The sequence below is a fragment of the Aythya fuligula genome, chromosome Z (genome assembly GCF_009819795.1).
Source record: "Aythya fuligula isolate bAytFul2 chromosome Z, bAytFul2.pri, whole genome shotgun sequence".
NCBI classification, from domain to species: Eukaryota; Metazoa; Chordata; class Aves; order Anseriformes; family Anatidae; genus Aythya; species Aythya fuligula.
Genome location: NC_045593.1, coordinates 80896715 through 80914607, shown reverse-complemented (window position 1 = coordinate 80914607; position 17893 = coordinate 80896715). Strand labels below are relative to the sequence as shown.

Sequence of the window (17893 nt, the reverse complement as noted above, 5' to 3'; positions counted from 1 at the left end):
CTCTAAATAACTTTTGAGAAAAGATAGATTGAATATGCAAAGTTCTTTCAGGAGGTTATAGAAATATTTTCAAAATAAATATTGTTATAACGTCTTCCTTCTAGCTCTATTTCATTTGAAGGCAGAAATATCTGTCCCAAATTATTTAGAAAATGAGAACATATATACATATATATATATTTAATAGGAAGAATATATACATTTGCACATATATATACACCTATATATATATACTGTTACTCTGTTATACTTCCATATATGGTTATATCTTTATATATGTGGTATTTTCATTGACTTTCTGAGTAACAGTTTATGTTTTTTATGTATTACTACCCTGCTCCTATAAAGAATGGATAATATGCAGGAAAATATCAAACATAGTATGGAACAGCATACTTATTCATAAAAAAATTAAGTAAAAAATACCCCTGCAACAATTTGTAAAGTTTGTATTTTCATTTCTCCCTTACTAGGGTAGATATTAAATAAATCAAAATAAAAAGGCACTAAGATGAAATATTACTTTGTTGGTTATGGTGAATCATTTAATAAGGTTTTGAATGTACTATTTTTTTACTTACTTCTGTAGTACTCCCATGAAGAGTCTGCACCAGAACTTATTTAGTCAATGGCATATAAGATGAGTGAAAATTGTAGAATTGGATTCCCAAAGGAATATTAAAAATCCTAACAAAATCACTGGAGCGATCCAGCAAGATACTGACTATTTTGCAGATAATCTAAGGAGCCCATGAGCAGGACAAATTTAAAGTGTGCCCTTGAAGTTAAGGATATGCACAAGCATAAGTACTTCGCTGAGTGGAGACAGGTTTTTCTAGCCATGTGGTTTTGGTGTTTCGGAGCAATATTGTGCTGTAAGTGTTGAGAATTAGTTTTTGAAATGTGCAATATTTATTGCAATAAGCCATTTTCTCCCAGCTACATATCACTTCAAGATTTTTATTTATTTATTCGTTTGTTTGTTTGTTTGTTTATTTATTTATTTATTTTCCCTCATGAAAGGAATAAGGGAAATCATTTAGCAAAGACACTGGAGTCTGGGTTTTTTTCTCAGCTCTGCCAGAGATGTTTTGTTCTCAGCTCTGCCTTCATTGTGAAGGTCTGCCTTATGAGGCCAAGTTCAGTCTTATTAATCAGATCAACGACTACTGAAATAACTGTAAACAGTAGCATTTATTGCCTTGCCAGATCGCTGAGGTGTTTAATTTGCTGATGTTTGTGCATTAGTTTGGAAGTCCTCATGAAAGGAACAACTGTTATCACTGCTGCTGCATCTGTGTTTTCCTCTTGGGCATCCCTTTGGAAGGCTGCAGCAGGGCTGTCTTTGGGCGCAGTGACCCAAAGGTGGCTCCAGCCCTCTCCATTCACTGGTGCAGGTGGCCCATGTGTGTATCCTGACACGATAGCCACGCACATGGGTGTCAGGCTGGAAGAATGCTCTGTGCAGGCTCACAGTCACACCAGTGTCACCTGCAGAAGGTCTTTTGGCCCATCCAACCTACTGTGCGGAGCAGGTGGAGCCCTGGAGGAGGCACCAAGCAGGGTTGACCTGAGTCTATCAACATCTGATGGGCTCCGCTCAGACCAATGCAAGGCAGGATGAGGTGGTAAATTCCAAAAGTGTCAGCTATGCCTTATGCAGAACAATGATTGTATTAATTAATGCCCAGAGTAGAAAGGTTTTTCCACTCCTTGAAGAATTTCAGTGTTTCTGCCACTGGGACATATTTTGGAAATACCTGCTTTATAGTGTATTTTTTGGGCAAAACCTATCACTCTTTATGAACTATGAATAAAAGTCAGTCCTATCGGCACTGGTTTAGAAATTCAGGGAGGGACATAATGTACAACGTTTCTACCTCCCACTGCCCTTCACATTTTGCACTGCTATAGAAATGTGGATAACAATGCGATCTGTCTCTAGGTCTTATGTTTTCCAGCATTGACTTCTATTTTCTTGTTTTGCTGTTTTATGACAAAAAACTTGGTGATAAATACAGAGCTATGGCATGGATGTGACTATGTTCATAGCGTTGTATGAATCATGCAGCTTCTCATCAAATTCTATTAAGTTTCTATTAATTTTCATAGACTTACTTTAATATATTTTATGACTTTTTTTTTTTCTTGGTCTCCCCTACATTTTTTTGTCAGTTTTGTACACACCTTACCTTCAGAGTCATCCCCTTCATCCCCTGCCTCTCATTTTCTTCACTTTGCCTCCCCTCTTTTTTTCCTTCTGCTGTACTTTCTACCACATTCCTACATCCCTACATCCGTCTCTCCCACAGCCCCGGCTTTGCTTCCTTGCCCACTGCTTCCTGCATTACCTCTGTTCTCTCTAACATCCCCCTGCTTTTCTCCCCTCCTGCCCATCCTGTCCTCTGCATCTCCGGTGCTCACGCATGCACTCCACCAGCTGCTGTGGGTCCCTGGGCTTTGAAGTGTAATTGGGAGCCACTTTTCTTCCTGGAGAAGTGCCCTAGATGAATGTGGCCGCTCTTTTTGGTAGGAGAGGATCAAAGAAACCTCTCGTAATGAGGAGAGCTCTGCTGCTGGATCACATTTGTGTCCCACATACTTGTTTTCAAAGCGTAACTGAGATGTTTATGGCAGAAGCAGTTCTACATTACAAGCATTGCACACAGTGCAGACAATATATTTTTTCCTGTGACCTCACTTATTGCAATGATTACAATTTGTAAGAACACCATAGCACGGTGTATTTATAAATAATGTAAAAAGGAAACAAACTTCCCTCTCAGACAGATGACACGGCCCAAACCCTGCGCAGACCATGTGCGGTTATCACATTAGATGAGATAACTCTTGGTGCACAGTGTGGCCACAGAATAACCCCCTGCAGCCCAGTGGTGGGCACAGTGGCCAGGATGCCCCTCAGCTGGGTGCTCTGAGCCTACAGCCATTGGCACAAACCTTCTGTATTGGTGCTTGGAGAGCACAGCTTCACTGCTTTTATGAGGGCTGGCGTCTTCTGAGACGTGACCACCTACACATGTGTCAAATCAGACCTGCTGAGCGTGCATGTGTGTAGGCTAACAAATACAAATACCCCAGCTGTAGGCATCACAGCGATCCATTAGCCTGAATTTTCTTCCTGAGCCTTGCTGCATTTAAAATTCAATTTAACTACCTGCATGCTCCACCAATTGCTCCTTATTTTAGCTGTTTATTTCCACAAGTATCTTCTCAATGAGAGATTCGTAGACACACCTTAATGAAGGCATTCATTCTTATTTTAAGTGTCTTGTGGAAGTCCTTCACATGGAAATCATTACTTAGAAGGCTCTCCTTTGTATGGAGAGTGCTAACACGTAAGTTTTGGTGAGGATGTGCCCCCAGACTGCAGTGAGAATGTGTACATGGGCAAAGTTAGTGAGGTAGGTAACGGTTTACAGGACTGAGCCCAGACACAGTAACTGTGGGGGCGAGATATGGACAGACGCAGTTTGCAGAGATGTCAGTTCATGATGAATGTGGATGTATTTGGAAAAGGCACTTTGCTCTCTGACATTCATAAAATTTATACCATAACTGTATATTGTAAGTGTCAATATAAATATAAAGAAAAATCTTTAGATAAAGCATTTCCAGAGTGAACATAATTCACATAAACATCAATGACTCAAAATAAAAGGAGATAGTACTGAGTGCCCAGCATTGCAAGGACCCAAGCACACGCAGCATTGCTGACTTCTGCAGGGCTCCCCATATGATGAAAGTTACCTTTATTCCTAAGTGCTTCCATTATTCTCTTCCAATAAATTCATCCCTCTTCTGCAAAAATCACCAGCACCCCTTAAAAAGAATGAGGATTTTGTAGGGGTACCAGTGCAGTCAAAGCTGCTGCACAACTCTCTGGGTTCCTCTTGTAATGAAGGAGCACATTTGAGCACTGCTGTTAATGGAGAGCTCTGCTTTTGAGTTTCAACTGCTTGCACATCCATCCCTAAGGAGCACTAAGCTGAAAGTGGCTTTTATTCTGATTTTCTGGACTTCCTTCCATGGAATTCTTCAAAGAGAGGATGCTGCGGAGGCTGGCGTGGTTTCTGGGCTTTGAGCCTGATGTGCTTCCCTTTTGTAGAGGCTGCTCATGTGGGTGTTAGGGGAATTCTTCTGGTCCTTCTTCCTACTATCCTGCTTCTCGATGTTTAAAGGATGGAGAAAAACACTGTGCTGACTTGCTACTTTGTTTAGCTGTAAAGCCAATAGTTTCTGATTTTACTATTGAATCATTAAGGTTGGAGAAGACCTCCAAGATAATCTGGTCCAACCACCCCCCTACCACCAATGTCACCCACTAAACCCTGTCCCCAAGCACCATGTCCAACCTTCCCTTGAACACCCTCAGGAACAGTGACTCCACCACCTCCCAGGGCAAACTGTCCCAATGCCTGACCACTCTTTCTGAGAAGTTTTGTTGCAACTTGCTTGGTCTGCAGTATCTGTGAATTCTCCTTGGAGTACAAGGTCTGACTAATCTGTTCACAATATATATATATATAAATATATATATATATATTTAAAATTATCTTTCTCTTAGCTAATATACTATCATAGATAGCACTTAACAGCAAAACAGCAAGCCAGCTTGTGTTGTTTATGATCAGGGAAGATCAGAGTGTAAGGAAGGTACTTATAAATGAAATATTTCTGCCAAATCACAAATATTGCTTAGTTTATGACAATATTCTGCTAAAACTTTTTTTTTTTTTCAAAGACTAACAGTATTTTTAAATTAAAAATGTTCTGAAAAATCACTAATTCAGGAATGTTACAGGGAGAATGAAGACTAACAATGTTTGTTAACTGAGTCAGTTCTTTTCATTTTTACTGAAAAGAAATATAGCCAGCAAAAGACTTCTAACACATACTTTTTAAAAAATTGATTTATTTTGGCCTTGGTGCTCTATGGAGTAGGTGGTAAAATTCTGCAGGAAAATAAGAATGTATAAATGCGAGAAAGGTCATTTTTTTCCCTTTAAGAAGTTTAAATTTATTTATTTATTTCCATGTCAGGAGATGAGAATATCCCAACCTCACTAATCCAAAGTGCAAAGTGATTGATTTCCCAAGTAGACCTGGCTGAAAAATAGCTATCCACCAATATCCTTCCTCTCCTGCTGCTTATTGGCACCACCTAATACACATAGTACATGTTTTGTCTAGGAGGGTGCTAGCTGGAAGGCTGAGGTTCCTGAAGCAAAGACATCTCACTGCAGCAGGTCTCAACAGCAGCATTCATGTGTAATCTGCAAAGCCGATCTTTAGCAAAATTCTCTTTTTCATTAAGCAATGCTGCACGCCAGACACTAATTGTTCCTTCATCATATTATTTCAAGCAATCGCATGCAATTTACATCCATAAAGCATCTACGGCCTCCAAACACATTGAGAAATAACCAATCACTTGGCAGCAGAGCAGCTTGTGCCTCCTTTGGCTGCTTACACCAGTACAAAACATTTGATCACCGGTGACCAGGCTTTGTTTTCCCTCCATGTTTTCTGCCAGCGACAGCCTGATTAGGATGCCAAGTGTATCGTTAGCAGCACTGCTAATAAGTAAGTGCTCCCTGGTGCTTATTAGCAGGATCTGGCCAAGAGGAGAGGCTGCCAGCAAAATTCTGGAGCTGGGGAAGAGGTGGGTGATGGTGAAGACCTGATGGTGGCATATGACGGGACTGGTGAAGGCTCAAGGTCACTGCTGGTGTTCAGATATCAGGGCATCATCAGCACCGTGCAGCAGCCACAGAGAGCAGGTCTGTGCAGTCCGACATTTATTCATTAGTGGGGCCTTTGAAACTGCAGCTCACCCAGCTGAACTTGCTTGTTTTGTCCAAATGTTTAGTGGCATCTTTTAGAAGTTTTGCACCACATGCTTTGATTGAGGTTAACACCATCTGCATTTTAATGCTGGGCCATTTGTGTCCAGTGAACTATTACCTGAAGAGCCCTGCTCTTTACCATACCTAAGCTGGTGGTGGCAAAGAAAAAATATACACAAAAGATGTAAGCAAGGGAAAAAAGGAAATATTTATTTGTTTGGGGCAGGCCACAGAAATCCAATTGCTGAGAAAAGGAGTCTGCAGAATAGGGGGAAAATATGAGCCTGTGCCAGGGAAGAGCCTATGATTAAGTCCATTGTTAGGGGCTCTTAGAGCTTCTGTACCCCTAAAGAAAAACTCACTATTGAACCCAGTGAAGCCTGCCAAACTTTGGAAGACAACTTAGGTTATGGTGCTTATCTAAGAGGTGATAGTAAAGTGTGTTGATGGAGAAAACAGAAAATGTGCATCTGTATTAGCTGCTTTCCTGCAGAAGCCATACACATAGCATTTACAATAGTTTATTCCACAGAAGTGCTTTACCTGTAAGCACAGTTCTGAAATTGAAAGCTCTGATCTTGAGAATTCAATGTACAGAGGATAAAAATACAAAATAAACTAGGCCTGTTGTGTGGTGTACTAGGAAACTTTTAAACTCCTTTTATTCTTGTTTTCAGAGTGAGGACAGACTAAAGTTTGTTTTCTTTGAATGTTTTTGTTGTTTGGTTTGATAGTTGTTCAGGGACTTGAGATATGTACAGACAGACATCACCACCAGTTAGATTTCACAGTGCCTTCAACTGTATATCCAAGGCTATTGCTTGCTAAATGCTGTACTCAGAAATACAATTTTTACAATACAACACTACTTCCTTAGTTTTTCCTCATTGTCTTTCCTGTGTCCCAAATAAGGCTGGGTTCCAGAACACCAGTTCCCATGGACTGCCTCACCAGCATGCCTTGTCTGTTTGGAAGGAACACCTCCAGAGCCTGCAAAGCTGCTGAGACAGTTCATAGGGGTACAAATTAGTGTTAATTGTTGCCACCTTTCTGTGATACAGACACCTGTCCACCGGGAACCAGCTGGAGACCACCAAACTAAATTTGACAGAAAACAATGAAAAGACACCAGCTGAAAGTAGTCTCCAGTTACACGTTGACCATTTGAACTGGCCTGATGAGGGCAAGCAAGAAGATGCCCCATGCAATATTTTCAATGGTGAAATGTTATTTTCAGCCCATCCGAAAACACAAAAAGACCTATTCTTATTTAAAAATAGGTAACAATTGGGTGATAGTGTGAATGGCCCTAGGAGGGTGATAGTTGACTCCAGTGAGGTACCACCAATCCATTCTCTCCTGAGAGCCTACCATTCGGTAGGCTTTACACTTTTCTGGTCAGATCTCAACTGGCCCTTTATCTGGTTCTCTAGAGCAATGCTTCAGTCCCAACCCCGCTGTGGTTGCTGGCTCAATTGGTAGGCTTTAAAATTGCCAAATGTTACATTTGGTACGCTGCCTTACTAGTAGGTCAGGAGAAACTTTCCAGAGGGGTGGCCAGACATATCAGGCTGTGGGTGGCAGGCTTCTTGGTGCAGTATATCCTGGATCTTTAAAAGTCTGTGTATGTACAGCATATCCTTGTAAGAAGACTGGTACATTGCCAAATTGTTTTTTCATGCTTCATATCCACACAGCCACTTTGAAACAGGCAACAGAAAGAAACCAAACAAACAAAAACCTAACAACAACTATGAAATACCTCCATTTAATCACAAGGAACACTACTCTGAGTCCCAAGGAGACAGGCTCCAGATCCATTGTGCACCTGGATCTGTTTGATGAAGTTTTAGGCAGTACCATGATTCTGGTCCCAGATATTCTGCAGAAAGCAATGGGTTTGAACCTAGATAAACTGGCTCTGACTACCCGTTGTGCTATGTTTGTTGGGAATTAAGAAAAGAAAAAGTGATGATAAATTACAGTGAAATAATAGAATAAAAACAACAGCAGGAAAGAGAATTGTGTATAGCACAGCAAGGTTATCTGCCTTACCAATCATCCACCATTTTGTATATATTTGTGCAAACATAAATAAACTACCAACACAAGAGAATTAGTTACCTAGCCTAAGTTCGGGTGTTTTCCTTAGCATCAGCATGTATTTCTGGATGAATTACCAGGCCATGCTAGTTAAAAACAAAAGCCTAAAATTATGTTTCTGAGTCTGACTTTGGCTATTTTGAAGGTGCTGAAAAAACAGCAATGTCTATCAAGTTTAATAGGAGTGGCAATAATTAACTTTTTGGAAAATCAACCTACATTTGAGTAAAACATAGAAAAGTCACTGAATAGGTTTATAGGAAAGGTGAAATACTTTGTTAACCCAACTGACATGTTGAAAAAACAGGGAGGGTTTCAGGTTCATGAACTCTTCCTAATGTCTGCACTGTAAGAGAGAACTCTTCCTATAAATTTTGCCTCATGTAAAGAGGCCTTAATGACTGCAACAAAATTACTACAAAATTGACTTAGAGAATTCAAACTTTCTATTTTTAAGAGGTCTAGGTTTATGCTTCAGTTTTTGATTGACATGACCATGTATATTTTTGGTTAGGGCATTCCTAATTAAAGTGATTGTGTCTTGGGATTAAGCTGGAAACTGTTTTAAAAGCTATGTTGCTCTTTTTTTTTTTTTTTTTTTTTTTTAATTCTCTTTCCTTCTTATATTCCACTGTGTCCTGTGAATCTTTATATTTCAGTGTTGCTGTTTTTTTGTTTATTTGCATGTTTGTTTCCATTTTGAAGACCTAAACTGCTGCTGGTAAAATAGTGAGACCTACATCACTGATGTCTGAAAAAATATGACAAAGCCATATTGTAAGGATAAAATATATCAAGCAAGGGTCTTCTTGGAATTTTAAAGGCTGATTCATGTTTCATTCTCCCTCATAATTAAATTTGACTCCTTACTGAAGCAACACATTTGCACTCTTCTAATTCATAAGGAGTAAGCACCACAATATATAACTCATTATTCACATGAGGCAATTCATTAATAAAGGAAGTACTTAGATACAGCAATATTGCAAAAATAATGTTTGGCCTTTTGTGAATGAAAGACAGAGAAAAATTCTGTATTTTACAGTTGAGAATTGCTCCAGAAGTCTGACACAGTGATGTGAATTATGTCATAAACTATGCTTTCTAATTCCCTCTTTCTTCCTTGACTACAAAGCCTATATCTGACCTTAAATGTTATACTGATTATTTTTTATTTTTGCTATAGCTAGCTAATTGCACCAAGACTTGCTCATGTATTGTTGCAGGAAGTTTAATTAGCAATTGTAAAAAATCAGCCTTCTGAAACACAAACTGTAATTAGACCAGGCTGTAGCATTTTGCAGTTGTAATAGATGTATTTTGTGCTGTGCAAAACTAGGCATTTTAATTATATTATCTAGTAGTTTAGAAAAACAGAAATCATTTTTAAGACAGAAAAGACCAGTCTAATTTCATTTTACCTTTCAGCAGCACACAGCCAAAACAAGCAGTTTACAAAGAAGAGCTTGAGATAATATTTTGTTCTTACAGATCTAAAAAAAAAAAAAAAAAAGGAGGGGGTGGTTAGGGAGGGAAGAGGTAAAGCAGGTGGGAAGTGCTTAGCAGCCTAACAGGCTTTTATGGAAGCATTGCTGAAATGATCTCTGAGCTAATTTTTAATCCAGAATGAGAATTATTTGATAGGTTTTCCCAGTAATTAGCAAGATCCATAATCATGGCAACCTATTCTCATCTACTGGTGAATCCAAGGAACTGTGTGCATCTGCTCAAACAGTCAGGCAGTCTGCAACTGATTTGCTTTGTCACAGCAATACTTGTAGTGTCTGATAAGAAAAAAAAAATAAGAAGGAAAAAAAGCTAAACTATCATTGTATTAATAGCTAAATTCATGTAAAAATAAGTAATATCCTGAACGAGTAGAAACCGTGTTGTATTGCTATGTCTGGTGGCCTAGAGTGTTGTTAGCAATGAACACAACCAGACGTGCTGAACTGTGTCTGGCATAGACAAGCAGCTTCTGGAACCTCAAAACAGGCTCAGAATTAACTTATATTATTAATAATCACATACTTTGCTGGCTGTAAGTGATTTTAGCTCTTTTTGGTAATCCCATGGGAGACAATGACACTGACAAACCCAACTTCAGCGTTTGGGGTTTGTTTATTGTTTGGCTTGTTTCTGATGGTGAGCAGAAGAGACAATTTCAGGTTCTGTTCAAGGAACCTCAGGGCTCTCTTTTAGACAGTTCAGCCTAATGGAATTAAGCCTGACATGTTTCAACTCTATTTCTTTGAAAAATAAACATAAAACAATGGTCTAGATTTCTAATAAAACTCTTGAACCGTGTGAGACTCAAACTTTCCCTGTTCCTTTACACCTCTGTAAATAAAGACCATAAAAGAGGAGTACAACGGGATAAATCAACACGAATTTGAAATCCACTGCAGCATATTAAACGGCGCGGTCTCGCTGAAAGAAAGGGCAGCCCCGCGGCTCCTTGCAGTTTGAAGCTAATTGTTTTCGTCAGGATGGGAACGTCTGGAAGTCCACTGTAGTGTCCCACCAGCAAGGCTTCAGTAACTGAGCTGGCCTGCGGAGAATGAGCCCACTTTGTAGCGACACAGTGGGCTCAGACACCACCTATTCTGCTCCCCAAACTGTCATGCATAACAACTTCATTGTGCTAAATTGAACTTGAAAGCAACCAAAGGCTATGAGAAGGAGAGGCTATGAGAAAAGCGTGCTGTCAGCGCTGGCAAAGGCTGACCTGGAAAGTAGGCTCAGAGACAGGAGAATAAAGGACCAGGGCCCGTGAACGCAGCATATTGTTTCATTTTAAAGTATGATTCCCATACCAGCAAAAGTAGCAAATGCAATGTAAATTTATTTAAATGGATTCCACTGCTTAAAAGTTTGCCAGCCGCTCTTATCCAACTTTCCCAGCTCTCTGATTCGTTACTTACAGTGGGAATATAATGACATATAGTCATCATTGTAACAGCTTCTTTGCAGGGGCACAATGATGATTAATAGCTAGCAGCAAATTTTCACATGGGCTCTGAAGCACTATAGCGTTAAGCAGCCAAACCCTCCCAAATCCCCCTTTTCTGTTCCACTGAAAAGTCCTCTCCTTGTACCTTGCAGATATGAACAAAGCCTATCTTAATTCCAATCAGCTTTTCCTCATTCAAAGAAACTTTCTCTTTTTCATAATTGATTCATGTGCATTTTTTTGCAGTCTTTCACTGAGCCTGAGACTTTTTTTTTTTTTTTTTTCCTTCCCCCTGGGGGAGGGAGGAAATCATTTCAGTAATAAATTGTTTTGTTTTGTTTTCTTCTCCAAAATATATTTCAAGAGATTTCTCAACTAGTTTAGCATGCACATTAGAAAGAACCAAAGAAACATGAAACTGAAAAAGAAGACATAGCTTTCTCTGCATTGAAAAATTATTAACCAGTAGCACAGAGGGATGAGCTCAGAGAAACAGCACTAGTAAAGTCAAACGCTGGAGAGCAACAACAATAAGCTGCTTCTATTTATTGTATCAGTTCTCATTCTCATGAGAAACTTACAAATGAAACTGGAATAGATTAATTTTTCTGTGCAGAATTATTTCAAAGACAAGATATCTTTGAATAGAAACATTTTATCAAAAATATTTAGAAATCTTAGAAATAATTTATTTTTCTTTTAATGTTTGTTCAATTATGTGAATTTACTGGTTTTCCAGAAATATGCTTTCCACGCTGACAGAGAAAAAAAATAATAAATTAGTTCTGAATCAATCTTCCCCTCATCAGTTTCAAATAAAGCTGCATTTTGAGAGAATTGTATCTGGTTTACAACAGAATGAGCATAGAGCAGATCAGCAGAATTCAGTTTTTATTTTCTTTTGGGAGAACATTTCTAAAGACAGAGGAAATTTTAAAGCAATATTAGAAAGCTAAATGTCAGTTTGCTTTGCTCCCCCTGTGGAAGAAATGGTTATGATTCTATAGCTCCACATATGGGTCGCATACACTGCTAATGTTTCACTGATATGCTTTGCACATTATTGGTGTTCTACTCATGAATTGCTGCATACTAAATTTGATCTGTCCAAACCAGGAAGGTATTTCCTAGCCATTGACATTTCAACATACTGTAGACAAGAATGGATTTTGAAATTAGCATAATATCTAGGAATAAATACCGTTTGTTGAAATCACTTCATACAGTATATGAGATGAGGAAATAAATACATTTAGCATCAATCTTCTTCTTCATGTACTTTAACAGAACACTACATTCAAACTGCACATAAATTCAGCAAATTTATTTTCTAGAAGAAGCTAAAATTTTTATCCTGATTTCACTCCCAAAATGTTATTTTGGGAAAACATAAAATATCTGTGAACATTTTCAACTGTTTTTCATTTGTGGAAAATTTTTATTCAGTTCATTTTGCTTCAGGAATGAGAGCTTCTAATAAGAGAGAATGGCAGATTTGTTTTGTGATTTTCACTGAAAATTTTAAAGATTACTTAGGAAATAGCATTGAATATAAAAATCTCTCCTGAGATCAAATTTCTGCTCCATTTCTCTATGTTGCAGCACTTTACAAGCAGGTCTGCTAGTTTTCTGTTTCTCAGATTTTTACCCTGGTGTAATTTAGCAACATTGCATATGATTTAATACACGTGACCCAAAACTCGAACCAGGCTCACAGGATTTTTTAAAGTGTTTTAAATGTTCAGTGAAGTAAAGGTTGCATTATAAAGTTGGGATTCTTTTGCTGTGCCACTGCATGACACTACATTCTTCTACATACTTGGAAGATACATTGCATCCAAGAATATCTTGTTTTGTTTTCTACAAGCAGTTTCACTTTACTATCTGTTGACATTTAGTTGAACGACTCAAAAATAATGCAAACTCTAACACTTACCAGTAACTTGTACTGAATGATGTTTACATTACAATTATTTAAGAGGCACCACCATAGAAAATATTCCTGGAGAAGTAGTAATGTAAACTGCATATGAATGCGGGAGTTTTATTTACCTCTTGATGGACCCCAAGTTTCTCAGGTGGAGTCACACATCGGCCTGGTGTAACTGCCTGCTGTGATCTATATCTAGAACCCCAAGTTTGCTGCAAAATATGTCAAATCTTATTTAGCCAGCAAAGACTCCATTGAGTATGTGTCTGAAAAGCCTCCTGTGTGTTTATTTCAGAAAATACACAGAACTGCACACTCCTGATAGCCTCAGACAGAGGTATGCAAATAACTGGCACGTGGAGCTAAAATCTCAAAAAACATACCCTTTTCGGGATATGTAAGCATGAGCATACTCCACACATCATGTTCATGCATAGTGATGTACTTTTGGAGGACAGCAGAACCCCAGCACAGTGAAGCTTTTACAACTAGGAGGCTGCATAAGAACATTTGTTCTCCTTTTCAGTCCTGTGTTTGTACTAGTTTGGCTGAACCTGATGTAACCGTAGTTTTAGATGGGAAAATGTCTTTCACTGGTAGTCTCTAGTGATTTCTGGGCACGGGTCATACCACATAATTTGCTGAAAATATTAGATGGATTCAACCCAAGGGCATGGCCAAACATTCACAGCCTTTGCAGAAGTCTAGATCTTAATCTCAAGCTTGTATCTCCAGAATACCTTGCCCTTATCTTTGGCTTATCCTTTGGCTTTGGCTTGAACTTCTAAACCACAGACTGCTGCTGTTTTTCCTCACTTTGGAAAGTGTTCATTTCACTTCCACCAGCAGTCCTGAGATATTTTGAAAGGCACCAACTGTCTCCCTAGTTTCACAACCAAACAACACATACTTGACCAGTACAGCAGCTGCAAATATGCAGGTTACATCTCGGAAAATGCTGAGGTACACTTACCTGTGTTTGTTGGAAAAAGGGTCTAATTCTGCCATCTCTACTCATGCTAAGCAGTAGCTAATGTCAAGGTATCAGTGGAAAAGCTTATGCTGCAAATAACCATTCAGCATGAATAGGAGTCAGAGTCCAGTTCTTTGTGGTTTGGGGAGGCAAGAAGTATTCACATTTATTTCTCACTCTCATTTGCAATTCATAAATATATTCCTTCCCTTTTTCCACTTTCAGCTTTATCAAAACTTCCTGCTACTTTCTCCCCAAATCTGTTTCCTCACATGTTTCTTCCCTTTTCTATGTAATTATTTTTCATGGAATCCAGAAAATCCTGATTATTGCTCCCTTTGCAGTCACCTGCACTCGGGTTGTGCTTTTCCATACTTTTTGAAACTTTTCTTCTGCTGAGATCCATGCCATTGGACATCCGTGTCCCCTATTGTCCCTTATTGTGTGTTGATTTCTCAGAGCAGTTTTCCAGTTCATTTCCTATTTTTGAGTTTGATGACAGCATATGGCTTGTTGTCCTCCATTTTCAGCAGTTAGTATCATCTTTTTAAGGTCACACTATTGTGTAGCAGAGTCACACTCTCTGCATTGGAGATCTCAGACCTAACGTACCTACTAACGTGATGTAATTCTGCCCATAAGGGCTCACTTCTATAAGGAAGAAGTGTGTCTGTATAGTCCTTCAGTTCTTCCTATCTTAAATTAAATTTTCTCATTCCAGATCTACACAGTTGCACATTTCCGAGTTATTCTGCTTTATTATCCAGTTCCAGATCACTACTTGTTTCCTCTGTGGGCTGTCAACCTTGTGATGAACCTAGATTAAATATCTGGATTAAAATTGTGCCAAAGCTGGTGAACGAATACATTTAATTGTCTTGGGAAACAGCACTGTGAATGTATTGGCATTACATTTTAGGCTTAGTTTCAGCTGCATCAGTCTCTGTTAAACAAAGAAGCCAAATGCTGTTGTAAAGAAAACCCTTTTTCATTTCAAAGTCTACCAAATTATCCAAATAACAGCTTTTTTCTTCTAAATCTCAGCTCTGAAAGAGCTATAAGAGATAAAAATGTCTTGCAGAAGGTTACCATAGAATAAGTCCCCATCTTCCATTTTCTGATTTTTATTTTTGCCCTGGGTTCCGGCATATTATTTAGGTCATCGGTAACAGCAATAAATCATAAGTATCATTAATATCGTAGACACAGATATCCCGTGACATCATGTTTCTTGAATTATTCTTTTGGTCCCTTGTTGACAATTTCTCTCAATTGCTCTGAAGGCAGTCAGTGCTTTCTGTCTAAAATTCGCCTGTTCCTGTTTTCTCTCACTCTCACCTTTAACCTTTTACTTTCAGGCTCTCATGGATCACCAGCCATTGTATGCTTATCCAATAAAGGGCCATCTCAGAAAGGGGTCTCTTCCTAGGCATGATACATCTTATTCCTCCATACTCTTAAAGCAAACAGTCCTTTTCAAAGAAAAGGAGCACTTTGTGCTCCTTAGGAAATAAGGAAGCAAATGTATCATCCATTATAGGTAGAGTCAGCACATGTCGCTTCTTGCCCGAACATCATGCAAAACAAAGCGTTGTAAACAATGGGGGAGGAAGATAAGGGTAAACTCCAAGGGGAATTATTGTGGCTGGAAAACTGTGTGTATTGTGACAGTGGAGGAGAAAAGACTCAGAAAGGATACGAGGAAGCTACGGATTTTTACAGCTGTTGATAGGAAATGAGAGAAATGGTTACTGGAGATATGGAAAAGAATCAGCAGGTGCCCTTCCTTCATTAACTCTCATAAAACAACATATTCATATTTTCACAATGTGAAAGAATTTAGAAAAGTTTCCAGAGGGGCACTGGAAAATTGGAGATGGTCCAACAAAGGGCCATCAAGATAACCAGAGTGCTGGGGAACTGGACGCATGGAGAAATGTTGAAGGAATGGGGTTTATTCAGCCTGGGAAAGAGAAGGCTGAGGGGTTCAGAGTCATCTCATATCTAAATGGCTGTTATAGAGAAGAAGCTATGCCAGCTTCACAAGAATGTGTGGTGACAAGGCAAGAGGCAATGGGCACAAGATGCTTGAGGGGAAGAGATGAAGAAAGAAACTTCACTACAAGAATTCTCATGTACTGTAATATTTTGCTCAAGGAGTGGTAGAGTCTACCTTGACAGAAATGTTCAAGGTTTGACTTGACAAGGCCCAGTATAACTTAACCTAAGGCCTTGTTTTCAACAGAAGGTCAGACCAGGTGATCTCTAGAAGTCCATTCCAAGCTATGCTTCCCCAAGATTCTGTGACTCAGTCACCAATCCATACTAGAACAAGCTTTAACATAGAGTTAAAATCCAAGAATAAGACTAACTTTATATTTAAAAAGTTAGAATATGTTTGAAACATTAAAATAAAACCATGTATTTTCAAATTATATTCATTTCACAAAGCTAAGCTCTTTAAAAATTCTAAAAAAAATCCAGACTTCCATGCCAATGTCCTCAGTTCTTTAGACAACCATTCACCACTCTCACTCTAAATCTCTCTGCCTTGTAGGTAGCTGTGTCAGCTTATGTCTCAGATGTCTATCAATTAAGCAAAAATAAAATATTGTGAGCTTCCATTAATGTAAATAAATGACTTTGATGAAAATGTTTATTCTGGGAGCAGAGAACATAATTTCATAAAAAATGAAGTTTAATCGTTTTAATTGTATTGCTCTGTGACTAGTGTTACTACAACTCTTTTATTCATCCCCACTTTGATTTTAACTCTTCAATCCCTCTTTATTTGTATTTCTAGTCCTCCAATCTCACCTCTGTTAGTTTTAATCATCAAATCAGCTAGCACGTCTGTTCAGGTGTTTCTCCTCCTATTCTTCAAGTTATCATTTGTCATAAAGTAGTTCATCATTTTTCACATCTCACTGCAGTTATGTGCTTTCAAGCAAATCTCTGCTTGGAGCTGATCCTTCTCTACGATCTTGCACACAAAATCCTTTTTTTTCTGTTGACCTTCACCCGTACCTCATGCCCTTTCCAAGACTTACAAGCTGGTAAGTCTTCTTTCACTCTTGCAGTACACTTTGCTCCTTCATTCTGAAGATATTACTTCAACTGGGATTACTGTCTACAACTATGCTTTTTGCATAATATTAACTCTTCATTTTTATTTCCACCACTAGTATTTCCTTCCCGTAAGACCACAAATATTACTTTTATCTTCCTTTTCTAAATTCTCATGTTCATATGCTTTCTAGCTATGGAATTAAGGCCAGATATCAAGTGATTTCTTTCCTTTGCATGTGTGTACAGATCTAGACAATAATTACATACTTTGCTCTGTCTTCTTGCTCACTACCACTCTCTGTCCTACCACTCATATGAAAAAGTGGTAGAAGACAGTGCAGAACACAAAGACACCATAGCTACATTGGTAGACATGACTCTGATTAATATTTTCTCTCAGTTATCAGCATATAACCATAAATACAACTTGTAAGAACTTGTCCTCATTCTTTCAGAATCCCACCAGAGTGAAGGCACACATGTAACTTAGGTTTTCTGTTTGAATCTCAGCTCTCTTACATCTGATTACTATCAGTTGCTGAGGGCAGAGTATTGAATGTCATAGGGCATTGGATCTAACATCAAGGAATCACCTGGCTATTACAGCTTCCTCACGCAAGGAAGAGGAGAAGGGATGAAAGATGCTGGCTGAATAGTCATCTTTCCCTTTGGGAGAGATGGAATTGTGAGAAAAGAATAGGTGAAAAAGATGTGGTATGTTTCCATTCCACCAGGACTTCTGAGGGCAGGTTGGACAGGAGCAGACTCACCAAGCTTTAGTGGTCCAGACATCAGGTAAGAAGTACACCAGTAAGAGTGATTAAGGAAATTTAGGTCAGGTAAAATATAATAATAATAATAAAAATATGCACTACTGGAGAAAATAAATAATATTCTAGATATCTGCCCAACAGAAGCCTAACTGGCAAACTGATGAGTGTGATAACATTTCCCCAAAAAGGAGCTTAATTTAGGGACTGGAGGTGGATGAAGATGTA

The 17893-nt window shown here is 38.7% G+C and overlaps 1 long non-coding RNA gene across 1 annotated transcript in view; it reads left to right on the top strand.

Annotated features, from left to right (window-relative positions):
• Positions 1 to 17893, top strand: part of LOC116500657 — a 91490-nt gene that overhangs the window by 57391 nt on the left and 16206 nt on the right. The window lies entirely within an intron of this gene.